The sequence below is a fragment of the Hirundo rustica genome, chromosome 20, assembly GCF_015227805.2.
Source record: "Hirundo rustica isolate bHirRus1 chromosome 20, bHirRus1.pri.v3, whole genome shotgun sequence".
Taxonomy (NCBI): Eukaryota; Metazoa; Chordata; class Aves; order Passeriformes; family Hirundinidae; genus Hirundo; species Hirundo rustica.
Window position 1 is genome coordinate 10,436,134 of NC_053469.1, and position 14,282 is coordinate 10,450,415.

A 14,282-nucleotide genomic window follows, 5' to 3' on the forward strand; every position below is an offset into this window, starting at 1 on the left:
GCGTCGGTGCCCCGGAACAGGAGGCCGGTGGGGGCGCGGCGGCGTGCGCGAGACGTTCCGGGGCCGCCGCGGTGTGTGGCGCGGAGCGGCGGGGAAGGCTGTGAGCGGCGGACCGGCGGTGCCAGGTGAGTCCCGGGCGGGCCCGGGGCAGCGGGGCCGGGCCCGGCCCGTGCGGCCTCCGGTGCCGAGAGCAGCGGAGAGCGGGCGGCGCGGCGGGGCCGCTCCGGGTGCCCGCATCGCGCCACGAAGCGGCTCCGGGGCTGGCGGGGCCGTGCCGCTGCGGCCGAGCGGGCTGGGCCAGGCCAGGCTGAGGGGTTGGGCCAGGCCGAGGGGCCGGGCGAGGAGCCCGTGCGTGCGGGGAGAAGGGCGGAGAGAACGGGGTCGGTATTAGCGGTGATTGCACCTTCAGCTCCGCGGGGCGGTGGGACGGAGTTACGGCGGTCACACGGACTTCAGAGAGTTAATTATAACATAACAAACCAAAGAAATCCGCGTCAGCCCTGCGCCGGACAGCGGTGGAACTGGTGGGTTTCAGTTTGAAACAAAGTGATTTGGCTTCTTGCCACTTATTTGAAATGTTACGGAGAAGGGGAAAGAGTCAGTGGAACTGAAAGTACCGCGAGAATTGCCCACACATGGGAAAACAAAATGTGGTGTAGGAAAAGAAAGTTTGTTAACCTGATGTCAGCAGCAGGAGTGGAATAAAATGAGCTGGTAAAATTTTGTGTATAATTAGATCCTGCAGATGCAATGAATATAGATATTAAAGGCTAAACCACATGTGGTTGGAAAGGAGATCCTCCCCACTGGTGTTCCTTCTTGGGAAGGGATTTTAGCATATGTCTGAGTCAACTGATGAATGCTTAGAACCACGTACTTGGATTTTCTGAGGAATTGAATTCTAGTGCAACCTGACAAGTTCATTAAACAAGGTGGTGTTGCCATACAAAGTTTAAGAACGGCCTTAGGACAAACTGTGCCTCTGTAATAGACTATGAACACGAAGAAAAGTTCTAATAGGAATTTATTACATTACAGCAGGCAAAGCAAAGGCAAATACAGCGCTGGACGGCAGGGGAGTCTCGCTCCACCAACTGCCGTGCCTTGGCAGGTTTTTCAGTCTTGCTTTTATCTTGCTTCTTTCCTCCGATGATGTATGTGTGACGTGTTGCTGGGAGGGTCTCTTTCTGTCCCTCGGTGGTCGCAGAGATGAAGGCTGTAGTTGTAAGCTGGAATTCCTGAAACTTAAAGCTGATTAAGCAAGTAGAGAGAGAAAACAGAAATGGGCGAAGGTATGTTTGCCTATAAGCTTAGATAGTAACATAGTAACTTCCTGTTATCTTGAGTTATTTGATCTCCAGTGAACAAAAAATAGTTAATGTTTATCACACCTCAGTTGTTAAATGGAAGCCGTGGATGAGTGGGAGCCAGCTGCTTCCCACACCTTGGTTCAGTCCCTGGCTGAGCCCAAAGCAGGTGTGTAACCTTTGCTGTTCAGGGTCTCTGCTGACACAGAGAGGCTGTGGCAGAGACAAGGTGCTGCTGCTGTGGCCTGGCCTGGTGTGCCTGGCTGGCTGGTTCCATGTGCCAGGAGGATCTTGGTACTACAACAGCTTCCTACCACAGCCACTAGTGGGGTAGCGGGGGACTGGCAGGATACAGGTGCATCCGTGGCACAATCTGAACTGCACTGGTGAAGGAGGAGTCGATTGCTTGTGTGGTTTTCATTTTTTGTAAAGAAAATAAGCTGCAGTGGCCATGTGTGTGCATGTGGTTAGAATGGGCTTCCAGGGCATCTCTAGCTCCAGGCGCTCTCCAGTGAGATTGAAAATACTGGGGAGTTCAGGACAGGCCACAAAAATGCTCCAGTTCTGGAAGACAAGCCCTGGATAAGTTCAGTTTATTCAGGCACACTCAAGAGAAGGGAGTTGAGGAGCGACTCAGGCACTCTGGAAATTCATGCCTTTGGGAAGTTATCCCACAGCTGGACCCTGTCAGCGTTTCCAAAGCACACAGTGGGATCCGGTAACTGAGGTAGAGCTACACAAATTCTGTTAAATGTGACCCAGTTTCCCAGCATTGGTGGAGGGTAATTACAGGAGGAGTTTGGGAAGAGGGGAAGGCCTGTCAGTGTTGGGAGCTCCTCAACTGAAGGATCTCAGCGCTGAAGGTGTGTTCAGAGCAAACTCCTGGGCAGTCTCAGGGGGCAGGCCAGTTTGTGCAAGCAATAGGGCAGAAAAAAATCAAATTTTAACATTTGGAGCAAAACCAGCAAAATGCATCTTGTGGAATGTCAATGCTCCATGAGAGAACCTCTGCCTGGAGTTCCTAAGGCAACAGCGCTGCCTGTAGAAATGCTGCCACTCACCTGCACAGAGTTGTGGTTGCAGTTCAGGAGTGCAGAACACTCATCTGTCTATTGGGGCACTGCCCCAGTGCGGCTCACACAGAGCCCCTCAGGTCAGCATGGGCTGCACAGAGCACGGGTACACACCAAAGGACTGAACTGAACACTTCAAATTGTTCCTTCCCACTGCAAACGGCAATTGGCACAGCTGGAACAAATGCAACTTGTGGGATTCTCCAGAGGCAGTGTGGAGAGGGGCAGCAGAGTGCTGCCTGTGCTGGGAGCTCTGAGCTCCGAGGTGGTGCAGAGGGATCCACAGAGGTGGATGCCGGTTCACAGAGGCTCAGTTATACTCAGACAACCAACACAGCTGCTTCTGTGAATAAATAATTTACCCAAACGTGTGTTAAATAACTTGCTGATGTGTGCAGTGATGTAACCTGGGAGGAGAGAGAATGGCGTAGGGCACCTCTGGACTAATGACAGAGACATTTTACTGGAATGAAGAGTGTTCTTCTGAACCAAGTTTTAGTAATTTAATTCAAAAGCTAATTACTGAGTCACTGTAATATGTCTTTAAATAAAAAGATTTTTTTTTGTAGCTCTCTGAGTGCTCTGGCAGCCTCCTCAAGCAGCTCCATTGGTAACCAGGGGCACTGGAGGGAGGGCTGGTCACAGAGGAACTGAGGAACAGAAATACATGAACAGAAACAGGACATGTGCCAAGGACTGAACATCCTGCAGATTCACATGTTCATCTCTCATCTGAATGAATGTGTAATAAATTGATACAGTGTTGGAGGAACTATGGCTTACATCAGTGATAAATACATGAAAAAATTTTGCAGGAAAAGGAAAGAAGGAGGTGTGTAAATGTGGGATATTGGAAGTCTGGAAAGCTGTTTTCCCAGAGGATAAAAGTCTTTGGCTCTTTTGGAATACATGTGGAGGCTGGGTGTTGCAATGTGACCAAATGGCATTAACTTGGGCCTGCAGGTGAGAGCCTTGTCCAGGTGTTTGAGGCCAGGAGCAGTGTGTCCTTTTTCCACCTGTGCTATCCTTGAACTCCTTGCTGGGAGACCTGGGGCAAATCCTGCTTTGTGGGCTGCAGGTGAAAATCAGGCAATAAACCCTGCTTGTGTCATTAACAGCTTACTCAGTCTCAGCTTTGCCACTAGACTGGGCTGTTGCTCCAGGCATAGCCCCTGGTGCTGGCTCTAAGCAGGAACAGACCTTTCTGAGGGTTGAGGCAATTGCTTCTGTCAAAGACGTTTCTACAGCAGGAAAAAAAATCATGTGTTGCTTATTCTTATGGAATAATCCTCCTTGTAGTTTCTTCTGCAAGGAATAGGTGGAAATGCAGGTAAAGAAAGATGAAGTGTTTTGGAATCTGATCAGAAGCAGGAGCAGTTAAAAACTCTACAACTTCTGTCTGGTTGCCTGTAGCACATGTGGGTTCTCTGCCTTCTCTGACCTTATCCCAGTGACAAGGTTGTGTATTCCTTGTACTTGCTGCACTGTGAACGTGAAGAAGGAATTTGCTAATGAGGAAAAAGTAGGTATAAATAAGAATGGAAGAATGAAGCAAAGGGGAAAAAAAGGTCAAATTTCTGTTGTGTAAACGTTTGAACAGTACCAGCACAGAAACCAGTTTGACTTATCAGGAGTGTTTCCTGTTGGTGTCCTGCTCTGGGGCTGCTGTTCCTGCAGGCTGTACCTGGCCCTGTTTGTCTTGGTAGCAACTGACATAAAAAATGCATCAAAGGCACTTCTTCCTGTCATAATACAGCAGCCAAATTCTCTGCCCAGCGCTTCAGTCCATCTCTGAGTCTGGGAGAGCAAAGCTGGAGGTGTGTCTGCACAGGTGAGCTCTGGCTCCTGTGCAGGTCGCTGAGCTGCGCATTGCTGTGATCCTTGTCCCACTTTACTGAACCAGGGCAGGAGAGACGCCAGATCCCCATGGATTTAACACATTTAAATAATTTCTTCTTTATTACATCTCCAGCTCTTCCAAGGGTATGGTCATACTTCATGTTAAGTCTAAATGGGTGGTTGCTGTCATTTTAGACTCTTTTGACTAAAGTAACACTTTTTTTGCTCATTCCATGGTTTGTGATACCCACACAATGTGATTTATTCTTGGCAAGATGAGCAAAAGCTCATCTTGCCTTCAAAAGCAGAGTACCTAACAAGGGGTTACCCTTACAGCTCTGCAAACAGATGAGGTTCTTTTTAATGTCAGCAATTAATTTGCTCTTGCATTTTTCTACACTTTTTATTCTGTGCTGAGTAGAATGTAAGTCTGCTTCAAAAGAGACTTTCTGATAATTTTTGATTTTAGACCAATACATTGAACCTTGTTTGGGTTACATGTTCATGAAAGAAAAGTCTCTTTTTCAAAACAGTCAGAACACTGTCTGCCCATTGCTGATCTTTGTAATGTCAAACTCTGCCTGAACCTCCTCAAGGAATAAGCTGTTTCGTCAGGAAGAGAGTTGGCTGGAATGTAGCAGTGATGTGAGGAATGTTTGAACATGTGGGTGAGCACAGTGGAGGGACTCGGCTCTGCTTGGGAAACCCTGGTTCTACCAAACTGCTCCACCAGGGTTTTTTTTTCAATTGCCTGTACGGTTTTGGAAAATATTCCATGGGGACTTGAATCCCCCAGTGTCAGAACTGAAAGGAAGTGAGTTTGGCTGTTTGAGAAGGGCAGTGCAGTTGGGTTTACAGGCTCAAGCTGCAGTTTCAGCCAGAGCAGGGCAGGTTTTTGTTACCTGTGCAGCTGAGGGTGTCATTGTTTGGGGCTGTTTGTGAGCCCTGATGGCCATTGGGCCGTTCTAAGCATGGAGTGGAGCTTTCCTGGAGGTGCTGTGCTTGTTGAAGTGGATAACCTGTGTGGATCAAGGTGCTGGTCCCCTGCATGGTTCATCACACTGGTAAGGTGTTCTTAGTCTTTGGTGACCCAAATGGAACAATAGAATCCCCTGAGCTGGAAGAGATCCACAAGGATCACCCAGCCCTGCCCCTGTCCCTGCACAGACGCCCCAACAGTCCCACCCTGGGCATCCCTGGAGCGCTGTCCCAAGGCTCCTGGAGCTCTGGCAGCCTTGGGGCCGTGCCCATTCCCTGGGGAGCCTGGGCAGTGCCCAGCACCCTCTGGGGGAAGAACCTTTCCCTGCTCTGCAGCCTGAGCCTGCCCTGGCCCAGCTCCAGCCCTGTCCCAGGGAGCAGAGATTGGTGCTGCCTCTCCACTGCCCCCCGGGGGGAGCTGCAGGTTTCTCTGAGGTCTCCCCTCATTGCACCTCATGATCTTAACATTACAGTAACGATGCATAGCAAGAAGTAAAGAAATTAGCAAGTATGTGAGATGGGTTCAGGAAGAATGTGATGCCTACCAATGTCTGTCTTCCAGCCTGCATTAGCCAGGTGCCTGCTGGGGGCCGTGGGGCAGAGGTGTTGAGTTGCCAGGTGTACAAGTGCTCACAGGCCTGTTTGCTTCCTCGCAGCTCCTGGTGGCAGCAGGATCCCCAGACATCGCCCAGCAGCTGAGACCTTCACTGGCCTCCCTCGGGGTGAGTTTGCCACTTGGTTTGAGTTTGCCAGGTCTGTTCAGAGCCTTCTAACACACATCTGGCAGGTTGGGGGCAGTGCAGCTTCAGAAACTTCCACCCCTTTTCATTCTGTCTTGCAGGAGCTTGGAAAAGGATCATTTGCACCTTCTGCTCCCATATGGAGTGTTGAGGGACACGTAAATGGGATGCCTTGGTGCAGGACAGTGGGGAGGAAGGGGACAGGAACTGCTCTGACTCTTCTGAGCCTACACTGAGCAGCTGGGCTCTCCTGGCATAGCTGTAGGTACAGCTTCAAGGGCAAGGAACATTCTGAGAATGTGATGCTGAGATTATTAAAGTGAATTTCTGTTCTGAGAATCAGAGTGGGGTTTTTGTCTCAATAAGAACTTTGCAGGATGGTTTATTCGTTTACGTAGGTGGGTGAAATGGAACTGGGCAATAAGCTATGTGCCTGCTCTATGAGCTTGTAGCCAACCCTATTCCACCGCTGCAGTTCATGTGACCACTCTTGGGTGCAGACCAAATAGTCAGCATTTTATGGTACACCAGTGTATTAAGGAATATATTCATGGAGATTCCATTTTGAGTTGCGAACTTCATTGATGATATTCGCTTATTTTTGTAAAGTTTGATTTAACTAGATCATATGTTGAAAAGTTACCCAGCAATTCCTTACAGATTTTGTAGAACTCAGTTTATCTTAAAAAGTTGTACTGGGTGACTTTAATCTGACTCAGTATCTTTTCTTCTCTTGGAATGGGAGAACTGTAAATTTTCCCATCTTTCTCTACAGTCCTGCTGCCTGCTGAGGTATTTACCAACAAGGGCTTGCACAGCAGGGCAGTATAAAATATCTGTGCAAGAGCAGTCACCAGTTTGTGTCTGTCATCTGCTTTCCCGTTTTCAAGTGGAAACAAGGCTCATTTTGGGTTTTCCTGGTGTCCCTGTGTGTGTGAAATGCAGCTGCAGCCTCGTTAGAGGGCACTCTGGAATCACCCAGGGAGCTGAGCGGCCGCATTCCCCAGCAGCTCTCCAGAGAAATCCTGCTGCAAACGTCCTTTGCTCCCAGAGCAGAAAGTGGGAATCTGGAGTTGGATTACCCTGGGTACTGGTGATCCAAGGCAAGACTGCCTGTGCTGTGGGCTGATTTCATGCTTGTGCTTTATATGGAACATAGCAACAATTGATTTGAGAAGTCACTGCAGTTTTCCAAATGAGAATTAATGAACTTGCTTTTCTTATGGCCTTTACTCCATAAACTGCCCTGATCCTAAATATACATCCATTTTGGGTTTTTTTTTTTTTTTTTTTTTGGTTGCTATTGTCTTTAAGAAAGTCAATCGTTGGTAAAAAGACAAGGTGCTCCAGAAACTCTTGGGTTTTAGTACCAGCCCTTCCACCAGTTCTGTCTGTGCCTTTGACAAATAGTTTGTTGTGTCTCCTTTCACTTTCCTTGTGTCAAAAAGAGATAATGATTTTTACCTTGGGAGAATGAATCAATTTATATAAATATGCTTTGAAATACGAAGTGGTTTAGAGGTTTTTTTTAAATGTAATTAAAATATTGAACAAAACAGGAGTCAGAGAAGTCAAATTTAAGACCATGATTATTGTTAAACTGCTTTGGTGGCGCTTCTGTTCTGCGAAGATTATAGAGCCAGATCATTTGCATTACTTTTGATTTCCTGATGTTTTTAGTTTGTTGTCCAAGGAACAGCATTCTTTATATGCAGGAATCAGATTGTCTGTAAACACAATCTCACCTTTGTCCAAACATACCTTGTTTTGCTTTTAGAAAATCAAACCAAGCTGGTGGGACCCAGAAGCCTTCTGAGCAATTAGCACTGACTCATCCCCGCCCTGGGGAGGCTTGGCAGAATTCAGGCTGTGTTTCCTTGGCTGGAGCCATCCCTGCAGGGCACAAACCTCAGCTTTAAGGTATGGCTCCACTCAGCCTCTGAATTCCTGGCGCTGTGGGAGTGGTGCAGGTGATGGCTGGGTTCTGTCACTTCTCCCTGGGACGCTCCTGTGCTTCTCCAGGATGGGAGAGGAGGCATGGGGGTGATGTGACAGGTCACAGGGCAGGGACAGCTGTGAACTGTCTGGCTGACTGACCAGCTCCTTCCAGACTGCCATGTGTGTCTTGCCAGGGAGCTGTTCTCCAAGGAGCAGTTTCATTGTCCGTAGGGTAAGGACACTAAACATTGACCACAGGAGTGTTTATCAAAGCAGGTTCTGTTTTTCAGCCAGGAGATAGCACTTTCTTTGGAATCCTGAATCACTGTGCAGGGCTTTTATGAACTCTGCTGGCCACGAGACTTCATTTTCCACAATAAAAGCAGAATAATAAGAAAAAGTCCTGGTCAGACCTTCTTTTTCCTCTCCTAGTTTTTAATCTCCTTTTGTACTTTCCCTTTCTATCTCCTCCCCCGCCCCAGAACTTTCCATCCCCTTAGTAGCTTTTTTGGCAAAGAGAGGTTGCCTGGATAGAAGGAAAGTGGAGCCATTCCTGCTCAGGGGTTCTCCAGCATCCCTCTGTGGGAGAGCACAGGAGGAGCCGAGCTGAGCCACGTGGGTGGCTGCAGGTGTGTGGGAAGCAGCACTTGGGGAGATCCTGCAGCTTGGGAGGCAGCTGATGGCACAGGGTGAAAGTCCCTGCAGGCAGGTCTAGGCTGGGCTGGACATCCTGGCAGAGCAGCCCTGGAACAAAGGCAGGCACTCTGCACTTCCCAGCTCCCACTGCTCTCCTGGAGGGTGGCACAGCTGCTCTGGGCAAAGGGAGTGGGTGGGGGACACAGCAGCCCAGACCTGATCGGGGCTGATGTGTGGCCCCTGGATTCTTTCAGGGAGCTGGAAGCAGAGCAGCAGACAAGGCAGGCTGGGATGGCTTCCCAGTGACTGCATCAGCTGGAATTTCTGGGGAACCTTTTATTTTTAAGGTGAAATGGAATACAGAGGGTCTCCTCTGGCAGAGATAAAAACAGTTGCTGAGCTTAAAGCATCTCATCTGTGGGACTGAAGATTGTGGTTTTTAATGGGTTTGAAGAGTGTTTCTTGTACTCCTGTGATTTCTGTAAGTGACATTAAAACTGACACTGTGAACGGCAGAGGCTTCAGCCAAAATCTTCATCCTTTTAGTGTTATCCTTTGTCCCATATCCCTCTTGTGTTTGGGTGTTCTAAAAACCCATGGTAATCCAGGAGCCAGGGACATTACAGAACATCCTTAGGAGGAACTCTATCCTGCTTGTAGGAAACACTTTATTCCAGTTTTGAGTAATATCTCCTAGAAATTTTCTCACAGAACAGTTCTGTGGAACTGAAAGTTTCGTTTTATGGTGGTGATGTTTTGGTTTTTGTCACTGTTTGAAGACCAGCTGTGTTCCGTGGTGACGTGTTCGCCTGAGTTGGCCAATGCTATCCCCACAGCACAATGTGTTAAGGATTCAGTAGATGCTTTAGCTCGGAAATCAGCTCCAGGTACAAATTAGATTTTTATTAACAAGCATGGTTGCAGTTCTTAGTTACAGTCCCATCTATAGTTACAGTTCAGTGTTGTACTCAAGTTCTGCCAAACCCTGATTTTTGCCCAGCAGCCCAGGGGGCTCTGGAAGCCCAGTGCTGGTTCTGGGCAGTGTTTTGGAGCTGGTGGTGTGACTGGGGTTTCTGGTCACATGCCCCAGAGTGACACTCTGACAGGGCAGGTTCTTGTGCTGGGCTCAGGAGCCACTGTGGGACAATTTGTGTGTGATAGGGGGAGGCAGCAATAGTGCAGAGTCTCTCCTGCTTAAAAAAAGAGTGAAAAAGCCTCTGCTAATAGAGTTTAAGGGAACAAATACAACTGTAAAAACACAAGAGGAGCATAATGGGGAAAGCTTAAATTTTGGGCAGTTTTCTGCCTAAGGTAATGATGTAATAGAGCAAGAATCACTTTTTCAGTTGTTGGGGGTTTCTTGTTTGTTTTGTTTTGTTTTTTTTTCTTGTTTCTGTAGGACCCAATGGTGCTGTCTGGCTGACTTGTTAGAGGTTTAAGCACCAAAAAGTAACCATTTTTACATAAGGCGAATGGAGAACTTTGGGTGTATGCTTAAAACTGAACAGAAAATGGAGAAACAAAAAAGAACAAAAATGGAGAAAGTCTTTTGTGGGCAATATCCAGAGCAATTTTAAAATACTCTTGTTCCATGCCTAAATAAATGGTTGTTTCAGCCAAAGGGAAATCTTACCTCATGATTTATTACACTAATCTGGATATAAGGCCTCTGAGCAGGATTGTCAGTTTATTAGAACAGCTTTCTTTCTCCTTTCAGATTTAATCCACATGTTGTTGTATCAACAGAGCCTTTGTCTTTGCTCAGTTATGAGTTATCCTTTTTAAATAATAATAAAAAAAGTGAAAACACATGTTTTTTAACAGCCGTATTACAAAGAAGCTTAGGATGACAGAGGGAGAAATGATCATCAAATGGTGACCATGATTTGTAACTTCAAAGTGGTGGTGCTTAAAAAAGGGCGAAAAATGGCCCTTTCCCCTCTGCCTGGGGCAGTGACTGTGGCAAACCCGGCAGGGACAGAAGTAGGCAGCATTATCTTTGGCCAGGATTTCCGAGTTTGTTGTTTGTTTTTTTTTTTACCCAGCTTGTGCAGTGATGCTTAACATGCTCTTTTTAGTTAACTCTAATTTCCTTCCTTTTTTCTAAAGGGGAACTTATCTAGAGGTGTATGTAATTCACATTTCCTTCCTTCCTGCCTTCCTCCCCTGCAGAGAAGTTCTTTCTTGGACCCCTCCTGTTTTCTAAATGGAAAGGAATTACTCTCAGGAAACTCCTGAGTTTGGTATTATTCCTATGCTTGGTTTTGTGAGAAAACATTTATTTTGAGTATAAATGCTTGCTTGATACCTGCATGAGTGTTCAGAAGTGCACGTGAGAGCTGCTCAGTGAAGCAGCTCACTACATCACATGATGGTAACCTTTGCTTGGCCCTGTCACCCCACTGAGTTGTGCAGCATCAGGAATTAGTGCTGAATCACCTCAGCACCTCCTGAACTGGCAGCTTCAGACCTGACTGTGGCCAAAGGCAGAGCAGTTCTAGTATTGATGTTTTTGGTGCCAGCCTGGTTTCTTCCAGCTAATGCTGGACTCCTGGCAGTCATCACAATCCCCTTTAATTCTCTTGCAGATGTCAGCGCAGCAGCTCCTGCCTCAAGTGTCAATAGAATCATTTGCAGTGGTGTGATTTTAAAAGGAGCTGCTAATAACGTGTCTTAAAGCAGAAGGAATTGGTCTGGCACTTAAAATATGTGGCATGAGCCTATTCTACTCCTCAAAAGTATAGAAGAGAGTAAAAAAAAGGCCCACCCTTAAGTCTTAAACTGTGAAGGGGAAAAGAAGATTGTGTCCTTGCTGCCAGAAGCAGATGCAGAGACAGCCTGACAGGGATATTGGAGCTCTGGGGAAGGAGAGATCAAATCATATGGTCCATCTTGAATCACAGAATTTCAGACTGGTTTGGGTTGGAAGGGTCCAGTCCCACCACCTGCCGTGGCAGGGACATCTTCCACCATCCCAGGCTGCTCCAAGCCCCATCCAACCTGGCCTTGGCCACTTGCAGGGATCCAGGGACAGCCACAGCTTCTCTGGGCACTCTGTGCCAGGGCCTCCCCACCCTCTCAGGGAAGAATTTCTTCCTAATATATAATTTAATCCCACTCTCTGGCAGTGTGAAGCCATTTCCCTTTGTTCTGTCACTACCTGCCTGTATAGAAAATCCGTCTCCCTCCTTTTTTACAAGTCCTCTTTAGGCCCTGGAAGGGGCTCAAAGGTCTCCAAGGAGAATTCTTTTCTCCAGGTGATCACCCCCAGCTCTCCCAGCCTGGTTCCAGCACAATGGTGCTGCAGCCCTTGGAGCATCTCTGTGTCCTCCTCTGGACTGGCTCCAGCAGCTCCATGTCTTTTCAGTGCTGAGGCTTCCAAAGGTGGGCACAGCATTGCAGGTGGGGTTTCATGAGGGCAGAGCAGAGGGGGGGAAAAGAAGACAGCATCCTCAACAGCTTGTGCAGACCCTGTGGACTGGCAACACCTTTTGGTGGGAATTGGACCGGTCTGACTTTGTCAGTGGCCAGGCAGTGCAGTGCTGGAAGTGCCAGGCCAGGCAGTGCTGGCAGAGCCAGGCCAGGTAGTGCAGTGCTGGCAGAGCCAGGCAGTGCAGCGCTGGCAGAGCCGGGCCAGGCAGTGCTGGCAGAGCCAGGCCAGGTAGTGCAGTGCTGGCAGAGCCAGGCAGTGCAGCGCTGGCAGAGCCGGGCCAGGCAGTGCTGGCAGAGCCGGGCCAGGCAGTGCTGGCAGAGCCAGGCCAGGCAGTGCTGGCAGAGCCGGGCCAGGCAGTGCTGGCAGAGCCAGGCCAGGCAGTGCTGGCAGAGCCGGGCCAGGCAGTGCTGGCAGAGCCAGGCCAGGCAGTGCAGTGCTGGCAGAGCCAGGCCAGGCAGTGCTGGCAGAGCCGGGCCAGGCAGTGCTGGCAGAGCCAGGCCAGGCAGTGCAGTGCTGGCAGAGCCAGGCCAGGCAGTGCTGGCAGAGCCGGGCCAGGCAGTGCTGGCAGAGCCAGGCCAGGCAGTGCTGGCAGAGCCGGGCCAGGCAGAGCAGTGCTGGCAGAGCCAGGCCAGGCAATGCTGGCAGAGCCGGGCAGTGCTGGCAGAGCTGGGCCAGGCAGCGCTGGAGGTGCCAGGCAGTGCAGTGCTGGAAGTGCCAGGCCAGGCAGAGCTGGCAGAGCCAGGCCAGGCAGAGCAGTGCTGGCAGAGCCGGAGCAGGCAGTGCTGGCAGAGCCAGGCCAGGCAGTGCAGGCGGAGCCGGGCAGTGCTGGCAGAGCCGGGCCAGGCAGCGCTGGAGGTGCCAGGCAGTGCAGCGCTGGCAGAGCCAGGCCAGGTAGTGCTGGCGGAGCCGGGCAGTGCTGGCAGAGCCAGGCCAGGCAGCGCTGGAGGTGCCAGGCAGTGCAGTGCTGGCAGAGCCAGGCCAGGTAGTGCTGGCAGAGCCAGGCCAGGCGGTGCTGACAGAGCCAGGCAGTGCTGGCAGAGCCAGGCCAGGCGTTGCAGGCAGAGCTGGAAGTGCTTGGCTACGCAGTATTGGCAGAGCCAGGCCAGGCAGTGCTGACAGAGCTGTGCCAAAGCAGCAGGCTGTTCCTGTATGAAGCATCTGAGAGACAGTCGAGCCCCTGGCTGTGAACTGTTAAGTGTTCCTTGCACAAGAAGGAAAACCCCTCCTTTGAGGGTGGCTGTGGAATGCAGACTGGGGGTTGGGTTTGTTTTCATGCACACTGGCCTTATGTTACTGCTGCCTTTTTCTCACAGACTGAGCATACCTCTCCAATGTAAGATAAAATAAAACACAGATCTTGGGAGGACTGGACTTTCCAAGCTCTCTAAGAGTCTCCTGGTCTCAAGTCTGCATTCTAGCATCTGAAGTTCTTCATCCCTTGGTCCTACTGGGTGCTCAGATTAGGTTTGTTTCTTTTGCAGTTTATCCCTGTTCCTGATAGCTGCTGGCCCTATTGCTTCTCAGAATAGCTTAGAATGGAATAGTTTCCAGAGCAGTGATAAATGAAGAGGAGGTTTGCCTTGCAAAAAAAAATTCTTTTTAGGTGGATTTTGCAAGGCGCTGTACTATGTTGTATTTTCATCTACAATATCTTCGGGCAACCTCACTTCAACCTCACTTTGAAGCTGGCCATTCTTTGAGCAGCTGAGTGGATTGGAAAACTCTAGAGGTCCTTCCCAAACTAATTGACTGATTCTCTTTTCTTGCAGAGTTCTGGCAAAGATGCTTCTTTTGGCTTTATTTCCATCTCCCTTCATGCTCAACAGCTTTCATCATGTTCCCATCATAAGCAATTCTTTAAACTGAAGTGATTTGTAAATATCAGGAACAGTCTCTTAACTGTAACATGAGCTCCCTTCTTTCATAGTTTAGACTTTTTTAAACTGCCATATTCAGATGATATGAAAAAATCAATTTTCTTTTATTACTATGTATTAAGAGCGAACTACTTTTTTTTTTTTTTTTTTTTTGTCCTCAGAGAGAAACATTTTACCATAGGGCAATAAAAATAATAGTTCTCTAAAAGTTAATGGGTTGTGTTTTCAAATCAGCTTTGGTCCTGTGCACTCTGTTGGAAAGCTGCAAAAGAAGGAAAGGCAAAAAGAAAAGAGCCTCGTTATTTGCGATCTATAAGATTATATTGTTACTGCCTTTTTAGTGAGTGTTGCATTTTTTGCATTAAAAAACTGGAGTTGAGGGAAAGATACTGTTTTTATGGATATTGGTAACTATCGTCCAAACACTTTAGCTGATACTTAATGCTGTACAGCATTTTGCT

The 14,282-nt window shown here is 48.6% G+C and overlaps 1 protein-coding gene across 8 annotated transcripts in view; it reads left to right on the top strand.

Moving 5' to 3' along the window:
- The first annotated feature begins 38 nt into the window (after nt 1-38).
- Nucleotides 39-14,282, top strand: part of EXD3 (exonuclease 3'-5' domain containing 3) — a 142,446-nt gene continuing 128,202 nt past the window's right edge. For 4 of the 8 annotated variants that reach the window (XM_040083532.2, XM_040083537.2, XM_040083538.2 and 1 more), the window contains exons 1-2: nt 39-125; nt 5,854-5,919. The gene's annotated coding sequence lies outside the window, so the exon portion shown is untranslated. Of the gene's footprint in view, nt 126-340; nt 525-5,853; nt 5,920-7,714; nt 7,858-14,282 lie in introns of those variants that run through there. The other 4 variants (XM_040083535.2, XM_040083536.2, XM_040083533.2 and 1 more) reach the window with 4 other exon arrangements.